The sequence below is a fragment of the Cervus canadensis genome, chromosome 8, assembly GCF_019320065.1.
Source record: "Cervus canadensis isolate Bull #8, Minnesota chromosome 8, ASM1932006v1, whole genome shotgun sequence".
Classification (NCBI taxonomy): Eukaryota; Metazoa; Chordata; class Mammalia; order Artiodactyla; family Cervidae; genus Cervus; species Cervus canadensis.
In genome coordinates this window covers 59,389,665-59,417,273 of record NC_057393.1, presented here as the reverse complement: position 1 = coordinate 59,417,273, position 27,609 = coordinate 59,389,665, and positions in this window count along the sequence as shown.

Sequence of the window (27,609 nt, the reverse complement as noted above, 5' to 3'; positions counted from 1 at the left end):
ATAAGCCACTGCTCAACTCCACCAAAACCAGGTCCAGACTCCCAGGCACTCTCACGGGACCCTCCTAGGGCTCTCCCCATCTTGCAGCTGCAAAACCCAGTGTTTAGCGCCTGCCCAGGAAGTCCCACCTCACCTAGGTCTTCTGGTTACCATCAGCCAGCACACTGGTGCCCACTCACTTTGGCCTGATTCTGCACAGTGGCCCAGGCCCCGGGCCCCAAGGCCTTGGAGAGTTATAATCAGATGAATGGCAGCATCCCAGGAGCTTGGGAAAGGGGTTTATGGCTGGCGAATACGCTCAGCCATGCACTGGGTGTCTTTTACAGAGAATCCAGGATTCTCAAAGAAGTCAGGGGCCTGTAGTGGAGGCAGTAAGACTCTCCCAAAACCCTTTAAACAGCCTGTTGAGGGGAGAAATTGTCCACACTGGGCACAGTCAAGAGACCCCAGATGGGGGACATCTTCCGAACTGGTAAAATCCTGCATGTCTCACAAATGTACACAGAATGTTAGTTCCTTGGAACAAGAGCGGGTATTGAGAGAGAGAGAGAGAGATTCAAAGTCAAAACCAGTTTGAACAGGTGCGTGCTTCCTCGGAACCTGAGCCGTGCTCACTCGCCGTGACTCCCTAACACCGTGGGAGTAGGGTGACATAAGTGGTAGCGGCCCCCTCAGGGGGACCATCTCTGGACTAGAGCCTGGGGGATGCTGATCTCATCAGCTGCGGGTCATCAGCTAGCTGGTTGCTGGGCGAGACTAATCAAGGCGTGCTCGTTCTCTGCCTTCCTTTTCCCCTCTGGATAATGGGGGTGGTCTTCATGGTGGCCAAATTGAGCCCAGGAGCCTGGAGCAGAGCCCTTAATGAGGCCTGCTTGGTGATGAAAGGCCCCGTTAAGCTTCAGCCACCATTATTGCCTGATGGAATAAATGTGGCCAGCCTAGGAGACGCGCACGAATAAATTTGAATAGCAAGACACAAATGCGGCCCTTAACTCCGACGAGCAAATAGAGTTTAATAAAGAGGTAAACTGAGACCGCTTTTATTTATTGCTGTGTAAATGTATTTAAAAAGGTATTGGCTTTCTGCAGCTGCAGAGGCCAGTTCCTCCGCAGCCCGGTGCTTTAATGCCTGCCGCTGTTATTAGAGCTGTAATGAATGAGCCGCTGTGAGTGCGCTCTTCAGAAGGACTGCAGAGGTGCAAGATTAATGAGATGAGAGCATTGAAAGGTACAGACGGCCCCTGTTTCCCAGCTGCGTGCAGTGTCTGCAGTGGCACCTCTGGCTTTGTTTGCTCCTCAGTGGCTGAGAAGCTGCGGCAGGGAAATGTCCCCAGGAGCTGGGCTGCAAAAGCATGCACCTCCCACCAGCTCGCTTCCTTGCGCCCTGAGCTGCGTCCTGGCCCCCCCACCCCACCCCCAGGCCATCTGTCCCTGCGGCTGCCTCTCTGTCCTTCCCGCCCTGGCCTTGGTTGGGCTCTGGGCACCCCTCCTTTTTGCATTTTATCCCACACCACCTGCACACCTCTCTTTGGAGAATGCTGGTGGAATCCTCCCTGGGCATCCTGGCATGCAGGGCTGCTTCAAGGGTGGGGAGTGGTGCTCTAAGGCAGCTTCTAGGAAAAGGCGTGGTACTTTGTTTTCCTGCTCAGCGCCGTGGGTCTGCAGGACAGGGTGGCTGCCCAAAAAAAGCAAAAGTGGTCTGGGACAGTGACAAATGGGTCAGTTGGTGAGTGGACTTCCCTGAGTGAGGAATTCTCAAGTCACTTATAGAAAGATTACTTGGAGGCTGGAACAAGTCTAAACTTTACTAAGGCCCTTCTAAATACATCAACTGTGCCTTTTCATGACTCCCTGGAGGCAGGTATATACCCACTTAATGCCTAGGGTCGTATGGCCAGGAAGTGCCAGGTTAGAGACCCTCAAAAGGGATCCAGTTTTCAGTGGGAACAAATACGCTCCTTGGGTCTCAGGTGCGATGAAGCTCTCCTGGCTGAGAAACAGGGTCTTCTTGCTGTGGTTCACCCTTCAGACAAGGCCCAGATTGATGACGGAGTGTTGTGCTGGTGCTTCGTCACTCAGTTGTGTCCAGCTCATTCTGACCCCGTGGACTGTAGCCCGCTAGGCTCACCTGTCCATGGAAATCTCCAGGCAGGCATACTGGAGGGGGTTGCCTTGTCCTCCTTCAGGGGATCTTCCCAACCCAAGGATCGAACCCTCCATTGCAGGTGGGTTCTTTACCATCTGAGTTACCAGGGGAACCCATGAATACTGAAGTGGGTAGCCTTTCACTTCTCCAAGGGATCTTCACAACCCAGGAATTGAACTGGAGTCTCCTGCATTGCAGGCAGATTCTTTACTAGCCAAGCTACCAGGGAAGCCTCAATTATGGAGATCTAACCACTAACTAGGAACAGCTCACTGCCCATCAGGGAGAGAGGTGTAAATGGTCCTGGCGATGGAGTCTATCGGAAGAGCACAGGAAGGTGGAAGCTGTGTGACCTGGGCCAGTCACTTTACCTCTCTGAGCCTCAGTTTGCTCATCTGTTAAATGATATAGTAAAACCACCTCTGTCATTTGCATTTTGTGATTAGTAAATCAAGTAACACATGCAAAATACTTTTATAAAACTGACCAACTCAGTATATTTTCAATAGAAAAAGTATGGGTCTGTAATCTGGGTCAATACACAGTGAGAACCCTGAATACAGATTTGGAGTAGAAAGAAAAGTGCAGCACGTTTTGCCAACTTAATATGAACCCAGAAGGGGCCATCTTGAAGATGGGCTGGGAAGGTCAGGTGGGCACTGGTGACGGAATGGGTGTCATCATTTTTTTTTTCAACAGACCACTGTGGATCAACTAATCACCTGCTCCTATAGTGGGTGCAAAGATATGGCAGTAACCAAAACAGTCAGATTGTGTGGCTTTCAAATGCTCACTTCCTGGTAACAAGCAGTGTGTCCGGTGGCAAGGGCTGCAGGGGATGGCACGAGTAGAGAAAAGGGTATGGAGGGGCAGAGTGGGTTGAGGTCACCACTTCAAACAGGGTGACCAGGTGATGTTCCAGGGATGACCTAGCAGGTGAAGAGTGAACGGTGTGCATGTCTGGGTGGACACGTTTCAGCAAAAAGAGCTGTGCAAAGGCCCTGCAGTGGGGGTGTGCCCCAGCATTTGAGGGAGGCCAGTGTGCTGGGACTGAGTAGACAAAAGGGGACGTAGCCAGGGGGAGCCTGGCTGCTGCAGGGGCCAGGTGCTCTTGGCTTTGCAGATCCCCGCTTTCCTGGTTGACCTCTTCTTTCACTGTGATGGCAGCTAACCGAGACAATGAATCTAGTTGCCTGCAAGAGTTGGTCAAAGTGTGGGACAGGACAAGTTCAGGGAACCATGAGCAATGCTGTCCGGCTACCAAAGGGTGCAGGAGTGGAGAACTAGTAGAAGAGGAGCCTAGCCAAGGTAGCTGATCCCAGAGAAGCAGCCTTAAAAGGCTGAGAAAATCAGGCTGAATTCCATAGGCACTAAGTTGTCCTAAGGGCTTCTGCCCATGGCAGGCTTGGGAGTGACCAAAGGCTGGTGGGCTATTTGAACTCAACACAAACTCTCAAGAGGGCCTGGACAGGGCCGGGAGAGAGCACATGAGGGTGGCATTGGGCCAGTCCAGCAGGAGAGGGGGATGGGGAGGGGGGAGTCAAGGTTACCAGAGGCAGAAGTGGGAGCCGACTGGGTCAGAGCCCACCCCCAGCCCTCCTGGCCCCACATTAGTGTTCATTAGCACATCCTCTAATGTACCAAGAAATTCAATTTCCTACAAAATAACCAGCCAAGTCCCAAGGGAGCCAGAAGCCCTATTCATCATCATGGGACTTTCTGGGGACCACACTGTTGCGCGTGTGGATTTCCTTCTGTGGGATGCTGGCCCGCTGTGCAAAGCGCAACTTACTGGCACCTCTGTAGGTTGGGGTGTTTTTTCCACCGGATCTGCAATTTCTGGGTAAACAGGCATCAAATCAGCGGTTGGCATAAGCCGAAGGAAAGTTTGCAAACCCGCCAGGCGGCTCAAATTAAGTGAGCGGTGCTGTCACTAAAGCACGTGCACCAAAAAAGAAACATTCCGAATGTTGGGGTGGAAGATATTTTTTTGTGGCCTTTCAGGGAAGGCAGATGTCCATTTCTTTTAAATTCTAAATAAGAATCTCACTGCAATATTTTGGATTTCCACTTCACAATGGTCAGCAGTGGTGTGTGTACTTGTGTGTGTGCAAATCCATATGAGGGTGTGTGTATGTGAGCAAGTAAGAGAATGGAAGATGTACATGGACCCATGTATGGCCATGGGTAAGACTGTGAATTTGTGAAAATGTGTATGCCCATTAACATGAGTTTGTGGACATTTAAGTGTGTGTGATCATGCATTTAAGCCTGTGGGCATTGTGTGCACGTGTGCATGTATTGTGTATGACTGTGTGTGTGTGCATGTCTGGAGGTGTGGATGAATGAGTGTGTGTATGCCCATGTGTTTGTGTGTGTAGGAATAGGGGTGACTGTGCGTATGCATGTGTACATACACTGTTTGTGAGTGTGTGTGTGCACATGCACAGGTGTATTGTGTGTGGATGGGTGAAGGTGTGAAGGCTTGTGCACACAATTGTGTGCATCTGTGCCGTGCACAGACTGTGGACACCGTTTCCTAGCAGCCTGCCTGTCAGCTCCCTCCTGCATTCTTCAGCAGCGGCCCCAAGGCTGCGCCAAAAAAGCAATGAGGCTCCCATTTGTATCCTGCCTGTCATCTGCGGGCCCCACGGGCAGGCGGGGTGAGGGGGTCCCGGCCCTGGTCCTCCATGCCGAAGCCGCCCTTAAAATAGAGGAGGGCTTGACTGTCTCCGGGTGGGGGCAGCCCCAGGCTTCCACTCTGCTCCCAATTACTGGCACCTCCCGAGCGGCTCATGGAAAAGGCATTGGTTGCCATGAGGAAGATATTCCACCGGAGCATTCCCGTTCCCCACAAAAAGAACCTTCTGCATATTATACACATTTTTCAATGTAATTATCCCCAGCCCACACACACAGCTTGGAGGATTAAAACATAAAATACAGTCTGCTCCCCACACATGAGACCGACACTGCAACTGGCATCATAATAAATAAACGAAGTGGCCTCTCCTCTGCTTTCTCCCTCTCTTCCCCTCCCTCCCTCCTCCTTCCCCGTCCTTTCCCTCCTCCCCTTTGTCTCTCCCTCCTCCTGCACCCCAATTCCTCCTCCTCTAATCCCTTCAACCCCCCCTTCACCCTCCTTGCCCTCTCTCCCTCCCCCTCTGTCTGGAGCTGAGCTTGTTTTGCTCCTGTCTCTGAATCCCGTCCACCTCCTCCCACCAGCCCCCCAACCCCCAGCACAGCCCACAGCGGGCAGCGTCACCACCAGGAGGGTCACCCCCACGCGGCCGCCGCTCTGGAACGAGGGCTTTGTTCAACAAGCCACCCAGGGCTCCTGTTCATTGCATCTGCCGCAGAGGGTTCACTGCACTAAAAACCAGTGGGAGGGTGGGTGGGGCGGAGGAGGAGGGAGGGAGATTGTATAAGCAAATGGCTTCGTGGATCATTGAAGGGACATTAGGAAGCATTCTGGAGCACCAAATACCAAACGCCTCGGTGCAAATGGATGGAAGGGCGTCAGCTATGGAACTGTAGGCTGCGAGTGGCTTGGGTTGCTAGGGAACACCAGGAACGTTTTGTCTTCAGGCTGCAGATCCTGGATCCACCTGGGATTTCCAGTTCTAGAGCTGCTGCCAGCCGGGGTCAGTGCCAGCGCCTCCAACGGGAGATGGGAGGGGCAGGGCTGTGCAGCCCAGGTGTGAAGGCCAAGGCTGGCCCTCCGTGAGACCGACTATGCCTTGAGGGGTAGTTTGGAGAGTGCCCAGTGCTAGTGATCTGTTTCACAAGAATACTGGTGCCGGGTTTGGCATACGAGGCTGGGACCACGGGGGTTTCAATGTGCTCGTGACCAGGTTCCAGTTTACAACCAGGAGCTATTTCCTTCTGAGCTCCGCACTGCCTGCCCAGCCCCCACTTTCCTCTTTCTGTGTGCCCCCATCTTTCTTCTGCACGTGCATACTCCTTGGGAAGCAGGGACCTTGTATTTCTCCTCTAAGCCCAGCACAGCACCTTTAATTATACTTAGACAGTGAAAGTGTTAGTTGCTCAGTCATGTCCAAGTCTTTGCAACCCCATGCACTGTAGCCCACCAGGCTCCTCTGTCCATGGAATTCTCCAGGCGGGAACACTGGAGTGGGTTGCGATTCTCTTCTCCAGGGGATCTTCCTGACCCAGGGATTGAACCCGGGTCTCCTACACTGGCAGGCAGATTCTTTACCATCTGAGTCACCAGGGAAACCCTTTAATTATACTTAAGTTCCAGTTAAATCATAAAAGATGTGGGGTGGTCCTGGTCTGCATATATGAATTAGATGTTTAAAGTCAGTGACAAGGGAACTAGTTCTCTTCCCCTTAAGTTTTACTATAGATGGGTTGTTCTAGATTTTGGCTCAGGGTCCAGTTTCTCTTAAGGTGTTTATGCAATATTCCCCCGTGGTCCAGGTAAGTCTCGAGTAGCATAAAGAGTCTCTCCGACTTGCATTCTCATCACATCTCTGTCATTTAAGGTGATGTCACACAAGCCATTGATGCCAGCTCATCCTTAGTTTCTTTATCTGTAAAATGGGCTCATTGAGGATTGGCTAAAATAATATGTAGAAAGTGCTGATCACAGTGAATGTTCTCACTGCTCAAAGACTGAGCCCTAGGGCTGGTTAGAAACCCTATGCATTGGGCCGAATTTTCTCCGCCCTGCATCCTTGTTCCCCTTCCTTCTGCTCCCCTAGGCCCCGCCCTTAAGCCCTCAAGGCCTGGAGTCTGCTTGTACTTTCCATTCTGAACCTGGGCCAGACCTTAACCTGCTGGTGAAGTGCTGGCTGAGGGTTGACTTTCAAGGAATCCGCAGCTGTTTTTCCTGTCTTTATTGCTGCCCAGTAGCTGGCCCACATGGAGAAGGCAATGGTGACCCACTCCAGTACTCTTGCCTGGAAAATCCCATGGACAGAGGACCCTGGTAGGCTACAGTCCACGGGGTCGCTAAAAGTCGGACACGACTGAGCGACTTCACTTTCATGCATTGGAGAAGGAAATGGCAACCCACTCCAGTGTTCTTGCCTGGAGAATCCCAGGGACAGGGGGAGCCTGGTGGGCTGCCGTCTATGGGGTCGCACAGAGTCGGACACGACTGAAGTGACTTAGCAGCAGCAGCAGCAGCTGGCCCACAGGTCTGCCGCCCATGGCCCTTACCATCCAGGCTGAGAGCAGAGGCCCAGGCCACCCAAGGGAGGCCCCATTTGCCTAGCAGTACAGGCCCTGTGACCCCCAGACCCAGAGACTTCGCCCTGTGCACTGTCCTCAGGGCAGCGGCACCAAAGCTATGCCCTGCACCATTTCCTTACAGCACAGCCCAGAAGAGGAGAAGATGGGGCCATCGTACCAGTTCCTCCCTGCAGTGTCTGCAGTCCATCTGAGCAAAGGGGAAGGATGATCAGTTAGGCATCTGCTGTGCTTCTGACTAGGGGCCTGGCACATGGAGCAGCCCCCAAGTATTTGTTGAATGAGAGTAGATGGCTTTGAGCTATAATCTTGTTAAAGACTCTTGGTAAGCTTAAGAGATGGATTAGCAATCCCATTTTGCAGACGGGGAAATGAAAGCTCAGGAAGCCTTGAGTATGGTAGGAACTCCCTTTCCAGTGAGTGTTTGGGTTCCTACTGAGTGCCCATCATTCACAGGGCCAGTTTCTGCATCACCTCCTCCTGGCCTGTTCACATCACCAGAGACTGTAGACGTTGATGCTGTGGTCCTAATTCCTCCTGGTCACTAGCCTGTTAGCATCATTAGGTTTAGCAGAGGGAAGGTTGTGTTTATGGCTTGGCATGAAGGAAGAACATGCAGATCTCTGTTGCCAGGCTACAAATGACTCCTTTTCCCCCCTAGAAGAGAGTAATAATGATTGAAAAATACTCAGTTGCTTGGCAGGCTTCTGGGTAGCTACGCTATAGCTACCAGGACCTTTCACAGACCCTGCTGCCTCTCCAGGCTCCCTTGGTTTTGGATCTTAACTTCATCCATCTTCTGAAAAAAGAGAAGGTGATGACCTGTAATCAATGGGAAAAAAAAACAAAAAAAACCCAGCATCCTTTTTTTCCAGGGAGACACACACCCTTGATTATCTGATTCCTCTCCTTGAATGGAGTGGGCAGAGTTCCCAAAAGAACCAGAGACAGCAGTATTCAAAGGGGCAGGTCTAAGCAGGAGTGGAGGGAAGAAAGAGTAAATTCAAGGTGAGAAGGCATAGGGTCATCAACGGACGAGAACAGCCATTGGTCAGGAAGGGAGAGGGGCCAGGCAGCAGGAAGGAAGACACTTCAAACGGCAGACTGGGAGCCCAGCCAAGAGACCTGTCCCTGTTCTGATTGTCACCTCCGCCGTGGGGCCAGGCATAGTTGTCTAGTACAGAAGCCTGGGGTCTGACTATGCACCACTGCAGACTGCAGGCGTCTCACTTAACATCTGCAAACACAGACCTGAGAGCCCATGACCCTGATGCTGGAAGAGCACCCGTCCTTACGCGGAGGGCAGCCCTCTGTGTCCTGAGTTTTTTAATTTTGGGGGTGATTCTATTATTTTTGGTAAAAATGACATGTTCAATGTGAGTTAACTTATATACCTCTCTTTAAAACTTTTCCTGCAAATGTATTTATGAAAAAATCATCGGACTACATCTACCTTTTGTAACCGCTATTTTGGTTTGAATGATGTAGAAAGACCCTAGCTTTCATTGAAAACCCACCAAGAGATACAGACTTCTTTCTGTGGTGTATCAGTCTACAAAACCCTGGGAATTGGGGTAATTGTTTTTCCCTCTTTAACAGGTTATCCAGCTAATAAGTGGTAAAAGATGGTGTCAAACTTGAGTCTAAAAGACCCCAATGATTATGCATCTGCCCTACATAAAATTGCCTCGAATGGAAAAATACAATGTCCTTTCTATGGCTACCCCAGTTCCTGAGAAATGGAAGTGTTAATCCCTCAGCCTTTCTTTTTCATTTTTTTTTTTTTTGTGAGCCATTTTCTCACAAAGTTTGTGTCCCAGTGCCAAGAAGCCTGGCTTCCCGAGAGCTGCCTCCACTTTTTGAAGTGCTTACTTGCATTGGCGTCAGAGTTCAGGATAATTCTATTCAAGGCAGATTTCTCTCCCTGAGAAATTCTGACTCACAGATTGGAACAGCCTGATTAATCAGGAGGGATTCTGTGGCAAATGCTATCAGAGGCCCCGTCATCCGCTTGCAGTAGGAGGGAAGCCCTGCTCTGACTGGCGTCACCCTGCAATCAGGACTACCTGTGAGGATACAAAGGTGACGTGAGTAATCAGCCTCATCACTTCCTCCCATACAAAGGCTCCCCCATCGGGTTTCAGATCTGTCCAGCTCCATCCACACAAATCGTGAAGCCTCTGAGTCAGAACAAATGCAGCATGTCCATGTGTGTTACTCAGAACACCATGCAGATCTCTCTTGTTACCACCTATGAGTTGATGAAAGTGGCCGTTGATTGGTTAATTTGCTCTCAGCCTTGGAGAACTCGTGTAAATCGATGGTCTTAGCTGTTATTTAAAAATGTGGGTTATTTCATTCTCATGACACCGGGTCTTATGAAAGAAAGGTTCAGCCAGACAGGTAGAAGAATTGCCGGGCATGGTGGATTCTTTATCGGAATGCATTTTCAAAGAGATAAGTTGACTTTGATATTAAAGTTGAGTTTCCCTTGAGTCAAGGGTTTATTCACTCATCCTTTGAACAAATATTTAACGGGTTCCATGTAGTCTAGGAGAGCACTGCTAGACGTTGGGGATATAGCAATGAAGATGTAGCCGCCGCTCCTGTGGAACTGACATTTGAGCTCCGTGCTAGGGTAGAAAGAGTCTGTTTACTTCACCCTCAGGAGGAAATCCCACGCTTAAGAGTTGGTTGACCTTCCCTGTAGAAGAACAGCTCCTGGAATGTATGGTTTGAGCTCATTTCATCTCAGAATTCAGCCCAGAGTGCGTTACTGGAAGACCTGGGAGGCCTAGGAAGGGGCAGGTACAGCAAACGTGAGGTGAGGTTCAGGCAGTTCAAACCCCACCCCCCTTCCTGATTTCACCTTCTTAATCTAAGTTTTCTCAGCCATAACTTTGGGATGATGCTGTTTTTAGGGTTGTCACGAGAAATCAAAGAGACGCCTTGTCAAAATCACTTGGTGTTTAGCAAGGCCTCTGTGCATGCTCCTCTTTTACTTTTTCATTTTAAAGTCTGTCCATGGATGAGCAGTTTCACTCATGTTTCCCAGGAAGACAACTCACATGCCTCCAACCTTCTTCCTGAAGAGCCTGGAAGACTCTGAAAGGGAGTGTCTTCCTTTAGCCTGAGTCACAGTATGTGTTTTCCTCCAATCTGAGTCACTTTGGAGAGTGAAAGGAGGTACCGTTAATAATAGCACCCAAAATACAGAAATGAACCAGGACTGTCTAAGCCAATGGGAATATATGGTCACCCTTCCATTACGGATTTTTTTCAGCTATGCTTGGTATAGGACAAACAGCAAAGTGGCTTCTTTATGGGATTCTAGCCTCATAGTACAGCCAGACAAGACTGCTTAATAACCCTCTGGTGGGCAGAATTATAAGATGCCCATCCTCCCACCCTCAGTGCACAGATCCTATATAATCTCCTTATTTTGCATCTGGGTGGGACCTGTGAGTATGATGCCATCTCACTCTCATGATTAGGCTACATTTGGCAAAGATGACAGCTCTTTGCAGATATGATTAAAGCTCCATGCCCATTGACTTTGGGCTATTCAAAAGAGAGATTTCCTTGGTGAGTCTGACTTGAAAGCACTTACTAGAAGGACTTGGTGCTTCCAGAGGAGGAAGTGAGCAAGAGGTAAGGAAAGAGTCAGCTCTGTTATGAAAGGGGCATGTGACCAGAACCTAATGGCAGCTTTAAGGACCTGAGAGAGACCCCCAGCCATTGGCTGGCAAGAAAATGGCAACAACTTTTCCAGAATTGCAAAGAAAATTCTTACAACTACCTTAGGGAGCAAATCCTTCCCCAGTGTAGCTTTCAGATGAGAACATAGCTTAGGGGACACCTTGATTTCAGCCTTGTGAGACCCTGAGCAGAGAACTCAGAAAAGTGGTGTGTGAGCTTCTGACCTACAGACAGTGTGAGATAACAAATGGATGCTGTCTTAACCCACTAAGGTTCTCTTAGCTTGTTATATAGCAATAGAAAACTAATACAAACTCCAACCTCACATGGCCGCTTTCACCTTCCACCCATAGGCTCATTCTGGACCATCCACCCAAGATGCCTCCCCTTCTGCTTTTCCAAAGCCTCACTCCAGACCCCTCTTCTCTAGGGCATACTGCTCCCCTCTGCTCTAGATTCCTGGTACTTCTTTGAATATACACCAAGTGTCCTGTCAACACCCATGTTCCTGCCTATATTCCTCTGTTTAACCAACCTTTACTGGATATTTCTGTGTGTCTTGCACCTTGCAAAGGCTTTTCTTTACACCTGTAAGGAAAATGCTCATGACTGCCTTTTATAATTGAGGATGTGAAGGCTGAGAGCAAAGTGCATCTCTGAGGGTCAGTCAATTGCTGAGTGGTGGAACCAGAATTTGAACTAGAACCTTCTAACTCCAAGGCCTGTTTTCCTTCTACCATACCTGTTGCATTCAACTGTTGGGGTGCCCCAGATCACAAAGGACTGTATTGCTTTGTTAACTCTTGGCACTTCTAAACATGTGTTCATATAGTTCATCTCAGGTAATCTACATAAAGTATTTTTACCCACAATTTACAGATGAGAAAGAACACTGAGACACCTAGAATATCCACTCATTTGTTTACTCATTCCACACCATGTGTTGTGCATTTAAGAGGGGCCTTAAGAGTCCAAGGTCCTGGGATACAGGACAACTCTGCAGCCCAGAGTGGGGAGCAGGTGTGTAGGTAGAGCCTGGGTCAATTCAGCATGGAATTTATCATGCTGACGTCAATGCAGCTCAGAGAAGGAGTTCAACCCAGGGTGGAATGGGAGTCAGAGTCAGAGGGCCTCCAGGAGGAAGCAGAGGGCAGAGCAGGTTGAGTAGGAGGTACCTCTGTTGCCATCAGGAGTCAAGGAACAGGAAGTCTTGCCTGAGATGTCCAGCTTGCTCAGGGCAGACCCAGGCTTCAGTTTGGGTGGGCACTCCCTTGCTCTCCACTGTTTCTCAAGTAGATTGAGGGGACATCTGCACATGGGTCTCTACGTCTCCCAAAACTTTAACACCGCAGGACGTCTCAGGGACCTGAACCAAGCATCCAATGAAAACAGAAACAAACACATATATCCACATGAACACATCAGATAAATGCACTCATACACACACACTTGTGCCCTAAACATGATATATCCACACACACACATACCCATCCATTCACACACACAGACAGGTACATAAGTCTCCCCTACCCTGCCACACACACACACACACATATTCATACACATAAATACACACACTCACGCTTTCATACATACATACCTGCACACTGTCACATACATATATTCCACCTACATACTCACATACATATACATTCATACACAAAGGCATACATGTGTACACACACGTAAACACACACACACCTTTACAGGAAATGAAGCAACACGGAACCAATGAGATGCTCCCAAAATTGGTTTTTATTATGCAGAACAGAACGGCAGGTGATGCACTGTCAAATGCAGTCTTGTCCCCAGTCACCTATTGAGAACCAAGCAGACAGCACTGTGGTTTCCAGGCAAATTCCAGCTGCTTCCCCGGTGCCCTGGGTACATAAACCTGAGAAGCCAAATGATGATTTTCCCCTTCAGAAGAATAACATTGCCATGCCCTCCCTCCCTGGGCTGGAAACGTTTCTTCAGCGTGCAGTCCCCATACAGGCCAGGCAATCCCATCAGGATGAAGTGTTGGCCAAGGAGCCGGGCAGCCCCATCAATTTCTCCTGGAAAGCCCAGAAGAAATTTGGTCGTAGAAAATCCCTTCCCTCTTTGCTAATAAAACTTATCAGTGCAGGGCAGGAGTCTGGGAGGAGAGGGACCGCAGACACTCGCCTTACTAAATTACTTGGAGAAATGGCCCTGATCAGCCATCCAGAGGGAGAGAGGCAGGAAGTAATATAACATTTATTGAGCCCAATTTTTTTTTTCACCTAGATTCTCCCCCTCGTCTCTCTCAGCAGCCCTGTGATATGTAATATGGCATTAGCTCCATCCCATAGATGAGAAAACTGAGACCCAGCAACGCATCAGAAAGAGCATAGGTTTTGGAGAAAATCCAGTGTGGGTCTGAGCCCCCACCCTGCTCCCTAGCTTGCCCCTTGCCTCAGGCAATGACTTCACCTCTTGCCTTGCAGTCTGGTTCAAGATCAAACAGATAACGCGGGCAAAGCAATGACAGAGACCCTGAGTTTACAAAGCTTGTTCTGAGTCTTTCTTCTTGCCAGCTTCTCTCTTTCCCCCCAGAGTCTCCTGAGCCCCTCCATTCTCCCTCCAGAGTGATGAGTGAGCCCCACTATGACCCTGGGGCCCAGTTCTCCTGTGAGCTTACCAAGCAGGCACTTGACAGGCATCCAACACCCTGCCCTTTTTGCAAGGAAAGTAGAGCCCTGGCTTCATACTACAAATGGAGGAGCCCAGAAAAGTGAGCCATCCTTCCCCAGATTTTAACAAGGGGTCCCCCAGTTCTTGATGAGGAGGACCTTGGTTCCTTGGCGTCCTTGAATGGGCTGCATTTGCTCTAGGCTTTACAAGCCAAGGAGGCCTGCTGTCAACCTTCAACTCAGGAGAGACCTCCTTCCTGAGTCCGTGTCTGTAAAAGTTTACCCAGTAACAGGGAAGGAGTATGGGTTCTGAGGCCATGAAACATGGGAATCCCATGTAGGCAAATCCATCTGCAATGGCATGGTCCTGAGGAAGCAGCAGACGAAAATGAGAAAGGAAATGTGGGCTAAGTAACAGGAGAAATTCCCCGCAGGAAGGTCTATTAGACTGTGAAATAGTATTCCACAGGAAATAGGGGAGGGGTGCCCGGAGGTATTTAAAGCCTTTCTGGCCTAAGTAATAGAAGCCGCATGGTGTATGGAGTGGCCGAGGACTGGCCTCCGGGGAGCAGCCGCCTTGCCCTAATAGGCCGTCTTGTGTAGATGTAATTTCCCAGCCGGCCTTCATTCCCTGGAGCTGCACCACTCTTGGCAGGGAAAGATGCATTCACTCTCAGCTTGTGGGGATAAGCCATAGGATTTAAAGTGGGCACAGCCGTCATTTTGTCAATGAAGAGGCAACCCCTGTGAACAAATCTGCAGATTCAACAGGATCCCTGCTAAAATCCCCGTTGCCTTTTCTGGTGAAATTTACAAGGCAATTCCAAAGTTCATGTGGGGTTGCCGGGGTCTCAAAATAGACAAAAAGACCTTTCAAAAGAAGAACAAAGTTGGAGAACTCTTTTTTTCCCACCCCTCTGAGTTGAAAGCCATCCTCTTTTAGAATTTTTTAATGTTTTTTTTTTTTATTGTGGTAAAAGTCACATAATATAAAACATACTATATTAACCATATTTAACTGTACAGTTCAGTGGCATTAAGTACATTCACATGGTTGGGCAACTCTCACCATCATCCATCCCATTAGGGAAATGGAGAACCCTAGCTTCCCAGTTTCAAAGCTTCAATTAGGAAGCTGTAATAATCAAGACAGCATGGTCCTGGCATAAGAATAGACATGTAGGTAAATGGGATGGGATCGAAAGTCCAGAAATAAAATTCCTACATCTATAGGTAATTGATTTTTGTGTCAAGACAGTTCAATAGAGAAAGAAGAGCTGTTTCAAGAAAGGGTATAGGACAACTGATGTCCACATGCAAAAGAATGATTCTTACCTCACAACATATACAAATAGACTATAATTCTAAATGCAAGATCTAAAACTGTTAAATTCTTAGAAGAAAACCTACAAGTAAATCTTCATGACCTTGGCTTAGGCGCAAATGACAAAAGAAAAAATAGAAAATTTGGACTTCCTTAAAATTCAAAAATTTTGTGTTGTCAACAACATCATTAAGAAAACAGGAAGACAACTTATAGAATGGGAGAAAGTATTTGCAAATAATATAAGGGGCTATGAATCAGAATATATAAAGAATGCTTACAACTCAAAAACAAAATAACAAAGAACTCAACTTAAAAATTGGCCAAGAATTTCAATAGACATTTCTTGAAAGAAGATATGAACACATTAAAAGATGACCAACATGGTTAGTCAATAGGAAATGTAAATCAAAACCATAATTATATATTTCTTTACACCCACTAGTATGGTTAAAATTAAAAAGACAGACAACAATATGCATTTTCAGTGATGTGGAAAAGTTGGAGACTTCAGTGATTGCTAGTGGGAATATACAATGGTACAACCACATTGAAAAATAGTTTGGCAGTTCCTCAAAATGTTAAACATGGAGTTATCAGTGATTCTGCTTCCCAGTACAATCCCAAGAGAATTGAAAGCATGTATATTGCTGTGTATATCAGCAAAAATTATGATAGCCAAAATATGGAAATTATCCAAATATCTATCAAGTTATAAATGAACAAAATGTGATACATGCATACAATGAAATATTATTCAGCCTTGAAAAGGAATTAAGTACTAGTAAAGGCTACAACATGAATAAACCTTGAAAACATTATGCTAAGAGAATTGTTAGTTACAAATGATCACATATGTATGATTCCATTTATAAAAAGTATCCAGAATTGACAAATTTATAGATACAGAAAATGTTCTCTTGTCCAGCAGGGGCTTGGGAGGGTGAGGGTAATGAGAGAATAGAGTTAATGAGTATGGTATAATGAAATTTTTCTAAAATTAGACAATGGTAATGGTTGTACAACTCTGAGGATAAACTAATACCCATAGAGAAAATGAAAGTTGCTCAGTCATGTAATTCTTTGCAATCCCATGGAATTACAGTCCATGGAATTCTCCAGGCCGGAATACTCGAGTGGGTAGCCATTCCTTTCCTTCTCCAAGGGATCTTCCCTACCCAGGAATCTAACCCAGGTCTCCTGCATTGCAGGCAGATTCTTTACCAGCTGAGCGGCCAGGGAAGTCCAATACCCATAAATATTACACATATAAAAAGGTGAATTTTTTGATACGTGAATTATATCTCAGTTAAGCTGTTACTTAATAAATAAAGTCACCTCTTAAATTACCACACACAATTTTGGCTTATGCTGCTGCTGCTGCTAAGTCACTTCAGTCGTGTCCAACTCTGTGCGACCCCATAGACGGCAGCCCACCAGGCTCCCCAATCCCTGGGGTTCTCCAGGCAAGAACACTGGAGTGGGTTGCCATTTCCTTCTCCAATGCATGAAAGTGAAAAGTGAAAGTGAAGTTGGTCAGTCTTGTGCGACTCTTAGCAACCCCATGGACTACAGCCTACCAGGCTCCCCCCGTCCATGGGATTTTTCAGGCAAGAGTACTGGAGTGGGGTGCCATTGCCTTCTCTGATTTTGGCTTATGTTTCTCCATAAATATTATTTTGTCTAAATGAATTCTTACTCTATATATCATTTTGCCTCACTCTTCATTGGGTTTTAAGGCCTTTCCTATGTTATTAAAAATTCTTCATTGAAAATTTTATTGAAAATATTATTTTTCATGGTTGCCTAGTATATTACCATATAGCTATAACTACAACTATCTTCTCTATTACTGTGTTTTGCTTATGTTCTTTCCCCAGGTTTTGCTATCATAAAGAACATTTTTGTCATATTTGTGCATTAACTCTTATCTGCAGTTTTTGGATTATCTTTTTTTTAGGATAAATTTCTGAAATTGAGATTACTGGATGATAGTTATCAGTTTTAAGATCCTGCATCTGTGAACTCCCCTCTTTTGCCCTAAGTATTTTGAGATATTTCATGCAGATCCACTCTGTTTGCTGATCTAAAGAATCACTCCATCAGAATAACTTCCTGGTGTGAGGGAGAGAGGGCTTCCCGGGTGGTAAAGAATCCGCTTGCCAATGCAAATGCAGGAGACATGGGTCTGATCCCTGGGTCGGGAAAAGCCTTGTCATTGAGGTCAAACTTACCTGGAGTCACACTCCAGCTCTGTCACTTAACACTGAGTGATCCTATCTAACCTTGACTGACCGTCCATTGAGTCTCAGTTATCTGTCCTATGAAATGGGCATAATAATAAGGTAATAGACATCAAGTGTGCACTGCCAGCCCTCCCCGCCAAAATAAGACACTTGTTTTATTTCTTTCCCTTCATTCTTCTCTTCAGAGCCCATAACTCTGCCATGAAAATACGTCTTTGGATCCTGAGTACTGTCCATGTCCGAGCCCTGGGAGATGGCATCACTCATCCAATAGTATGAATAGGAATGCCCTGGTGGGATTCACAGGGATGAGCCTGAAGCCTGAAGTTCAGGATTCGGACCTGAGTCCACTGCTCTTTAGCCTGTGATTTTAGACAGATCCTCATCATTGTTTGAATCTGGCTTGTCACTAAAAGTGGAGGCAAGGAGGCAATTGCGTATCAGCCTCACCATGGGGTCAGGTAAAGGCTGGGTGTAACAACACTTGCTATGTCTCCACAGTCTCTGTAAATAGCCGTTAAGTCTATCTTCACAAGTCTCTCTAAATATGCCGGGGCTTGCTTGGGTGAACCAGGCTCAATTCATTTTCTGCCACTAGATTATAGGCCCACAGACTGACTGAGTAAGCACTGCACCGCTACATACTATAGTAATTACTAATTACATGTTTCTACATTCTGTAGTTTATTAGTAAATTGCATGTAGAGGGATCTAAAAGTAATTGCCCTTCTCCTGTAACTTCAGCAGCCAGCAGAAATCACAAAGAATTACCTTATTTACTTCCTAAGTGATTCCCAGTGGCCATTTGTCAAATACAAGAAAGAAAAAAGATCGTACAGTAACCAAATATTCTTCTGCTTGCAAATGATATGTGAGGGTCGCGAGAAATCTTGAGTGGAAAAGGCTGTTAAACAGCTGCCGACTAACTGTATGTAAATATCCCCCTGTGGGTAATAGCTTAATTTTGATCATTGTTCAAAAGAGCAGGCTTTTTAAATTATTAATAGGTGTCAGCTACAAAAGAATGTTTAACTGGAAACTTACAAGAAGAGAGCCTGATCTGTACAAATGACACGGTGTCTTTAACCACCCTGGTGTGTGAGAAAGAAGGCAGGGAGGAAAGGAAAGAATAAAAGACACAATGGGCAAAAAGTCAGCCTCATTTTTCCCTCAGACTGGGGTTTTGTGGCTTGTGGGTGGTGTTACTTTACCAGCATGGAAGCTGGCCTGGGCTTCATTCATTCCTTACTAACCTTGGTATACGTAGGTTTCTTTTGTTTTTAAAGAAAGTCAACTCCAACCAAGCTGAAAGCTCAAGGCTTCAGGAAGCACCAGGCTGTAATGCAAGCTTTCTACCTTTGCTGTGATGAAAACTTGTCCATTTCCAAATGCGGGGCCTGGACGCCTTTCATTTTGAGCAGCCCTGACGTGGTTCTGCTCAAGTAAACTGAAGATCCCGTTTCAAATGATTCATTTGATAGAAACATCAGGATTGCTGATGCATGGGTTGGCCTCTATGATCCCTCTTCCAAAAACACAGACAGCAGATCAGGAGATGATTGTTGAGTTAACAAGAAAGGAGAAATGACCAGTTTTTCTGTTTCCTTTCCTTGGTTTTTCTGGCAGTGCTAGCTTCTGGCATTTTTGGTAACTCATGAGGTTCCCTGGTGGTTCAGACACTAAAAGAATCTGCCTGCAATGCAAGAGACCTGGGTTCGATCCCTCAGTCAAGAAGATCCCCTGGAGAAGGAAATGGCAACCCACTCTAGTATTCTTTCCTGGGAAATCCCATGGACCGAGGAGCCTGGTGTACTACAGTCCATGGGGTTGCAAAGAGTCAGACAAGATTGAGTGGTTAACACTTTCACTTCCTTTGAGTATTAGAGATTGAAATAAGGCAAAAGATAGGATACAAAGGGTTATGGAAAAGCTCAGGTGAGTACCCTGCTACGATCTGCCGGTATAAGAACCTCAGTTCTAGTCTTTCTGCCTTCTATGGCCCTTCTTCCCTCTCCATACCTATAGGATGAAGATCAATGTGCCCAATAACTAACTACTACCAAGTGATGAAGGACAAAATCACAAGGAAACTGACAACCAGAGATGGCAAAATCTCTGCCCTAGGCTACTCGCCTCATAGACAGCAGAGCCAGGACTTGAAGCCAGTAAACAAATTCCCATGGCGGTTTTAACTGGGACTTGGGCCCCTCCCTCCATCAGCGGAGTCACAGGCTCAGCTGCCCTGAGTACCCAGGGGCTGGGACAGAGCCTGGGGGAGCCTCACCAGATATAGAGGGCTGAGGCCCTCAACGTCCCCGGGTCCCCTCCCTCCTACGCCAGGGCTGTCCTCTCCTCCTGACTGTCCTCCCATCCCCTCCTTCTCTATAAATCCATTCATCCTGTGGCTATTTGACTCCCCCGACCACCCAGGCCTCCTCCGTCTTTCACTGAGCATGATGACAGGATTGATGGGCCCTGGGACCCAGGCTGTCGTCAGCACCACACCACTTAAAGCTCAGTGGGTCATTTTGTGGCTCAGTGGAGTCTCCCTCAAAGAGACACGGAGCTCCCCAGAGAAGGAGAGTGACCACCCGCTTTGCTCCCCACTTTGTGCCAGACCCTGGGCTAGGGTCAAGGTGCTCCCACACTCCTGCTGAGGACATATACACCAGCAACTAAGCATTACACAGTGGGAGGCCAGAGTAGGTGTAAGAACCAGGACAGACGTGACATCGAAGCTGGGTGGCCACTCCAGGCATAAGGACAAAGAACACCTGTATTACACTGAGGGATGGAGAAGAGTTCGCTGCCCAGACGGCTGGGTGGGGAGAATGCTCCTGTAGAGCCGTGTCTTCATTTCTGATGAATTGTTGCCTTCTCTTCCCCAGCACACATGGAGATTGCCCAGAACAAGTTTGAATGCATATAACTTCTTGTTGAATTTGGGTCCAACTGGTTGTGACAGGCAACTTTAAGAACCTTAGGTCAAGTTCTCTGAGTACCTCAGCATCCTATGCTGTATTTTCTCCTAGAAACAAGGTCACCGAAGCAAACATTAATCAATCTGGTGTATCTGTTTTGGTCATGATGTTTGAATGATTGTCATAAACTCATAACAAGAGCTGGCATTTACATAGTCTTACAAAGTGCCAAGCGCAATGCCTAGTGCATTATGTGCTTCAACTCACGTTACCTTAATAATAATAATTTTGAAGCTGTAATAACTCCCATTTTACCGATAAGGACAATGAGACTTAGCAAGCTTAGATAATTTGTTCAAGGTTGCAGAGCCAGGATAAAGCATTGTGTTGTCTGATGTTTGCACTGGAGCTCTTGGCTTTGTGCTTCCTGGCATGGCATTAGGTGTGCCTTTTGGATGCCTTATTATTTAGCCATTATTTATATACGGCCTTCTGTGCTCAGGAGGGTGAAGGGTGCACAGGTGATAGACAGTATTTTTGCTGGGGAACTTCATTGATTCAACTTAATCTTCAGTGTGGGCCAGCGCGGTGCTGGGCACTGGATTATCAGAAGAAGAGACAGACATCTGCCCTCCAGAAGCTGAATAAAAGGCAATGAAACGCACTGTGGTCCTGCAGTGAGTGATCTGTCCATTTAAGGGCTTCATAGGATAAGGAAGGGGAATCACAGTGGGCTTCTTGAGAGAGATTCCCCTTGGAGGATGATTGGATGAACCATGTGGGCAAGAACTCAAGGAAGAGAATCAATCCATGAAAGACCATGTTGCATGTGGTCAGGCACAAAGCTCGTGCCAGGAGTGGGGCTAGAGTTGGAAGACAAACTGTGGCCAAGAAAGTCCTGATTGGGAGGGCTGGGTTTTATTTTATAAACATGGGAGGGCTCTGGCTGAGCTTTTTCGTCAGTAAAGGCATGCCAACACTATCCAATCTGGATTTTTCTGTTTGTTCTTCATTTGATTGTCTTTAGCAGCAAACGGTCTTAGACTTCACTTGCATCCTATACTGGGGTGATTTTGCTAGAACGTGGCCCCTGCAATGGCCAGCAACCTGTGTTTGAAGGAGCCCTTGAGGTGTTTCTGAGTAACAACCTGAAGTTTGAGACTCATTAGTCTAGATCAATCAGGGATTGTCTCAAACATTATCTTCCCTGAGGTATGGATTCCTTCGCCAAATCAAGTTTTACTCACAAGTGAGAAAGGGAGAAGGGTTGTTACATAGACAACCACAAGGATCAGCTTACCATTGGTAAGGACATCAGAAAAAGATGGACATGCAAGAGTATAATGGATGCCACAGTTTTTAAAGTCATTTTTAAAAAATGTACTGAGTAGGTAATCTGTGCCTAAGTACCTTATAAACATGGAAGAACTCTTCTAGGCATTCTTTTAAAAAAAGTAATAATTCAACATTTATTCCCCTTTCTTTCAATGAACTTTCCTCTGGGGACCTGCCTAGACCCAGTTCAAGTATCAGGTGGAACTGTCTCTAACCCCAGCTCAGCAGTGGACCTGTGACCTATCAAAGCACAGTATCATCTTACCATGGTGATTGGTCAGGGTAGGCATGTGACTCAAGCCAAGGTCCGATCACTGCTCATTCAATGCTTTAAACTACAGTGTGAGAAGCATACTTTTCTTTTTGTGCTCTGCAGCAGTGAAGATAAAACCTAGAGCTTCTGGGGGGCCAAACATGTCCTTTGAGAATGAAGCCAAGGAGAACTGAGAGACAGAGAGAGTGATTGGCTGATGATGTTGTTTGCAACCCTGAACATGACCCTTCCTGAAGCATGGTTCATCCTCAGACTTTTCAATTATGTGAGCTGATGTATTACTTGTTTTGCTTTAGCTGGTTTGCATTTGGTTTGTGATCACTGCAAATAAAATAGTCCTGATACACCAGTGTCAGAAGGGCCACAGCCCAGAGGAGACTGAGATCTTGGGGAAATGAGCATTTAAGTTTATACTCAGAGCAAGAAGGATGAGGAAGAAATTAACCTGCTGCTCAGGCCCAATAAGATAACACAGCTGTGATGATGGACACGGACCATGCCTTTCCAGCTCAGAAAAGATAATGTCCTTTGGACTGAAAGGGAGAGCAGAAGGTTCTGGAGAGAGAAGAAGAACCTATCTGACAGTTTTTAATTCAAGAACCCCTGGCCATTGGGCAAAAGAGAACTTGAACGTGGGGTCACTCATCCTTGGCTGGAGATATGGAAGGAGTCGAGGAAGAAGGGAGAAGGGAAGATGCTGATTGTCTCGATGCAGGCCCATGAATTTCCCATACTCTGACCCCTGGCAGCTAGCCCAGTGCCAGATAGAGAGCAGGCCCTTGACAAAGTTCGAAAGATAAGCGAAGACGGGCAAGGCGATTTCAGTTTTCAAAAATAAGATGAGGGCAACATTCAAAGGCCCAGGCCGATGTTGTTTCTGCCCAGTCATCTAGCAGCAACAGGGATAGTTTTCAAGAAAAGATAGTCTGAGAACTAATGCTGATTTGATTCCTAAAATCAGGGTAATCATTTAGTAATGAATCCTTTTGAAGCACTCTGCTTTTCTTTCCTCCCTCCCTCCCTTCCTTCCTTTTTTTTCTGAGGGTGTTTGTAATTATTAGATGGTTAGATCAGGGAAATGCAATCGGGCACAGTGTATTTGAATTTCCACATGGTGCGTAATAAAGTTTTTATGATATCCTTTTAAGTAACATGAAAAACTCTAGCTAAGGTAATAGCACAGTTAGGAAGGTGGACTTGTAACCACTTCAAGAACTGTGCCCAGGGCTTGCTGATTAATTCATTCCTGTTCAGCTTGTCACTTCAGGAGCTCTCCAGAGCCCCGAGATAAGGTTTTTGTCCTTGACTCTCTCCTGCTAAAACAAATTTTGTGAATACTTGAATGAAGGCATAGAAAACTCCTTATCAAATCTGTAGATGCCACTGAACTGGGAGGGGATGACAAACGAATTAGATGGGAGAAATCCTATCCAAAAAGCTCTCAGTGGGTTATGGTGATGCAATGCAACTTACAAGGCAAAAAACATAATGGGCCAAGTAAGCTTCCCCCAAGAAGCTCTACTGTGTCAGCACGGGGTGAGCGAGCTCTGTCTTGAAAGCAGCCTGAGTGAGCTTCAGCCGCTTCCTAGGGATCCGTATAGTGCTCTAGCTCTCATTGGAGAGAAGCAATTTAGGGTTGCATTAATAGGAGTAGAGTGTGTAGAACAAAGAAGGTCAAAGTCTCAAATTCAAGGCTTTCCTAGTCAGGCCTCGCCTGAGTCTTATATTCAGTTCTCAACACCTAGATTGAGGACGGAAATGGATAAACTTGATCATGTTCAAACCTCATCATGAGTATGCTGTGTGGTGCTTAGTTGCTCAGTCGTGTCTGACTCTTTGTGACTCCATGGACTGTAGCCCAAAAGGCTCCTCTGTTCATGAGGATTCTTCAGGCAAGAATACTGGAGTGGGTTGCCATGCCCTCCTCCAGGGGATCTTCCCAACCCAGGGATCGAACCCAGGTCTCCCGCATTGCAGATGGATTCTTTACCATCTGAGCTACCAGGGACGCATAAGAGTATAAGTGGGTATAAATATTCAGCCTGAAAAAAATTCAGAAGGTGAATATTCCCCATGTTCAACTCCTTAAGGGGCTGCCAACTGAAAGACACAATGTCTTGTGTTTAGAGGTTGGAATTAGCAGCAATAAGCAGGGATCCTCTGTATATTGAGTCCTTCCCTACATTGAATTGGAGAAGAACAGCACAGCTGCCCAAAGTTGAAAATATGGTATTGTTAGGAAGGGAGTTCCCCAGCATGAGAGACACCTCAGCAGGTGCTGTACGTCAGCTTAGAGGAGTTTGGGGAAGAAGGTTTTGGAATTGACTGAGCCATGGGAAATGATGACTCTACCAAGATCTCCACCTCTATACATCTGGATCTCCTTGACGATAGGAGGACCCGTAGTGGAAGGGGACAACCATCCTGTGGAGGAGGAAGCAAAGTAGGGGAGAAGCAGAAGAGGGCATCTTGGTGGTCACTGGTGACCTTTGAGAGAGCAGCAGGTCGCCTTTCTTTCCTGCTTCTCCAATTATCTCTCGTCTCCACAATGATACAGAAAAGCACTTCCAAAATTAAACCTCCATTGAGAGCACACATTAATAACACACCAAAGGACACATAAATTACACCTGCGAGTCATATCCCACTGCAGACGAGTACACTGATTAATGTCACATTCCAACAATATCAAGAGCACACCATAATTAAGCTACCACTGGCAGCTTGAAAAGCTGCCCTAGATCACTATGGACACACATAGCAATCTAGATGACTAAAACCTGAAAAATCTCCCAGTTTGGAGTCATATCATTGTATGAGAGGATTAAAAGTGTGGGTTCTGGAGTCAAGCTGCTCTGGATTTAAATTCTGGTCCTACCATATACCAGCTATGAAACCTCGAGTAAGTTGCCTAACCACAATGAGCCTCAGATTCCTTATAAGTAGAAGAGGAAGTTTATGTGGGGGGTTCTTGGCAATGTTAATTCAAAGAATGTTTGCAAAATGCTTTGCACAGACCATGTACCCAGAAAACGGCTCTCAGAGACATGAGTTCCTGTGTCTGAACATGGGTTCATGTCAAAAATCATCCACTGGTCCCACCCATTAGCCTCACGCTTGTCACGTAGTTCTTAGTTCAAGTGGGCATTTCCAGTTATTTTTAAACTGCAATGTGATTGCTGTTTTGACATCATGATTACAGTACTCATTCGTGGCTGACCGGGTGAAACTCTCCCACCTAAAGTGAGAGGATTGTCATCTATTTTGATTCTCGCTCTCAGTCTGGGAGAATGACTTAGAGTCAGTGTCCCACATTCAACAAGTCAATCACCAGAATATGTCTGGTTCATGATGACTCGGTGAGGCAGTTGTGGGGTGAAGGAAAAACACTGGCCTGGGTGTTGGCAGACTGTCAGAACTTGGAGCTCCACTTGAGATGGAGCTTCGGGCAGTTCTTTCATCTTGACACGTAATGGCGTCTTCTGACTCCCAGGACAGCCCTCTAGACAGAATCATCACTCTGTTGAGGAGAGTCACATTTTACTGAAAATATTTCCATCCATTCCTCTGTGCATATACACAGGCAGATATCCTAGCAGACAAGCTGTGTAGTTTACGGACACCTTCATTCACTTTTCCCCCTTTGACTTACCGTTTTCTTTCCCATTCCTTTTTCTCCCTCTTCCTAACTTCACCTTTCAATCCATCTCTCCAAACCTCAGGCAACCAGTGTTAATAATCTGAAGTGTGTCCCCCACACCTTCCTCAACGTTCATATGAAAGTGAAAGTGTTAGTAGCCCAGTTTTGTCCCACTCTTTGTCACTCCCCTAATTGTAGCTCACCAGGCTCCTCTGTCCATGGGATTCTCCAGGCAAGAATACTGGAATGGGTTGCCATTCCCTTCTCCAGGGGATCTTCCCAACTCAGGGATCGAACCTGGGTTTCCTGCATTGACAGGTGGGTCCTTTACCTTCTGAGCCACCAGAGGAGCCAGCTCACATCATTATATATAAATATTCATTCTGTTACTCTTGACATTACAACTGGGATCATATTCCACATGCTTCTCTACATTTAAAGGCCCTTCCAGTAGACTGGTACATGATTTTTTACAATATGTTAATTATTTTTTTATGGATGCCCTAGGTCTTTGCTGCTGCCCGGGCTTTCCTTTTTTCTAGTTGGGGTGCGCGGGCTTCTCATTGTGGTGGCTTCTGTTGTTGTGGAGCATGGGGATCTAGGGCGCAGGCTCAGAGTTGTAGCAGGCAGGCTTAGTTGCCCTGTGGCATGTGGGATCTTAGTTCCCAGTCCAAGAATCGAAGCTGTGTCCCCTGCATTGGCAAGCAGATTATTAACCACTTGTATGTGGTTTTGTCACTGGTACATGCTTTTTTGAAAGGCTGCCTCACATTCCACCCTGGGGAGCAGAGATGCAGCAGAACTTAGAGCCACTCCTCTCCTGCTGGCCACTCACCTTGCCCTCTTGGGTCCAGATCCACTAGAGACCACAGTGCCGTGAGCATCCCTGAAAGCACACAAACCCTTCATTTCTTGTGCTTTGATTTCAAAAGGCTGTGTTTCCACATCTCTTGATTCAGAGAATAAAACCAAGATATATGAATGGAGGGGTTTTGTCTGGAATCACACAGCTAGTAAGTGTCTGAAACATTTCAAAGCAAGCCCACTGGACACGATAGTGCATACTCTTTATTCTACCAGACACTCTACCCTTCTTCTAACTTCTTACTGCCAGAAATAAGTTTTTTGCCATCAAATGTAGTCAAGACTTGCCCTGAATCCCCCCACCACCCCCTGAGACAGAGATGGTCAAGTGCCTGGCTGTCACAGAGTATCATGGTGACCCTGGGTGGTAGGAATTGAAGGCAGATGAGGGATGCAATGCCAACATGGAGAAAGCACACAGGGGAGTCTTGCTGAAAATACTCCGTCTGCTCAATAAACAGGTATTGAATCTCGACAGTCCTTCAAACTGGCAGGTGGGAGGCTTTGCTCAGCCCTCTCTAAAGGTAGCATAAACAGCCTTGGGCCTCATTCATTTCTATCTTGGAGGATTTGACAGCCAGGCCCAGAGTCCCTGAGCATGTTGTCAAGGGGCTTCAAGGCCCTCGCAACTGGTTGGGCCAGAGTGACCAGAAAATTCTGTGACCCTGCTTCTTGCTTGAGTCACACTGTCCTCATCTGTGGACCTGCGAGAGGAGAGGCTTGCAGAACTGGGCCTGAGGGATCTTGGACTTCAAACCTGCCTCTCACCAGCGAGGAGAGTAAGGTGTGCTTAGTCACTCAGTCGTGTCTGACTCTTTGTGACCCCATGGACCGTAGCCCGCCAGGCTTCTTTGTCCATGGGATTCTCCAGGCAAGAATACTGAAGTGGGTTGCCACGCCCTCCTCCAGGGGATCGAACTCAGGTCTCCTACATTTGCAGGAAGATTTTTTACCGTCTGAGCCAGCAGGGAAGCCCAAGGAGAACAAGGTGCAGAGCATCAAAGGGATGTTTCCAAAGTGTCCCTGGGAGCTGCTGATGGCATTAGGGTGCCAGTCCAGGGCTCCTGGCCTTTTTGTTCTTTGTTCTCTGCTGTGGTCATTGGAACCCTGTGCCTGTGTATGCCTGCTTTCTTTTCCCCACTACAAACCTGGATTGGCATACATGTACAGAGATGAAAATTGGCTATTAGGTCCCTGCAGGCTTAGCCCTCCCACCCATTCAGTGACTTTGGGAGAATTATTTAACCTCTGTGGGTTAATAGCAATAACTAGTCCACTAGTGTTCTGGG